This window comes from Apium graveolens, chromosome 3, assembly GCF_009905375.1.
Source record: "Apium graveolens cultivar Ventura chromosome 3, ASM990537v1, whole genome shotgun sequence".
Taxonomy (NCBI): Eukaryota; Viridiplantae; Streptophyta; class Magnoliopsida; order Apiales; family Apiaceae; genus Apium; species Apium graveolens.
Window position 1 is genome coordinate 76,134,797 of NC_133649.1, and position 562 is coordinate 76,135,358.

A 562-nucleotide genomic window follows, 5' to 3' on the forward strand; every position below is an offset into this window, starting at 1 on the left:
CGTTCTCCCTTTCCCCAAGTAGAAACTTGTTGATACGGCTCCACTAAGAAGTTGTATCTAGTTGGAAAGGAAAACTCACCGATATTTCCCAGGCGATGCCTTTTAATGGATTAACTTGTTCCCAGAATTTTACTTCCCGAGAGTTGGGTAAGTAATCAAAAACTCTTTTGTCAACGCAGCAACCTTGTTGCGAAAATAAAACACACCACAGAGCCGGATCCCTCAGGTTTTGAACGAGTATTTAAATCCCCTTCGAAAGGAAGATCTTAAATATAAAAATGGGTTTTGGGATCCGCCCTAACTTTTAAAAATCATTTTGAAGACTCGAAAACATTTTAAAGAATGTTTGGAGTAATGCTGATTTAATGAAATAAATCAGTCCCGATATATTAGAAAATATCTGAATATTATTAATTAAATAATATTCCCATAAGGATGATCTTTTTAAATATAATCGAAGTAGAAGTTTTAAAACTTATACTTGAAATGAATATTAAATAACCAAAGATATACTTATACGGAAGTACTATCTTTATTTGTATAATCAAAAGTAAGTTTGATT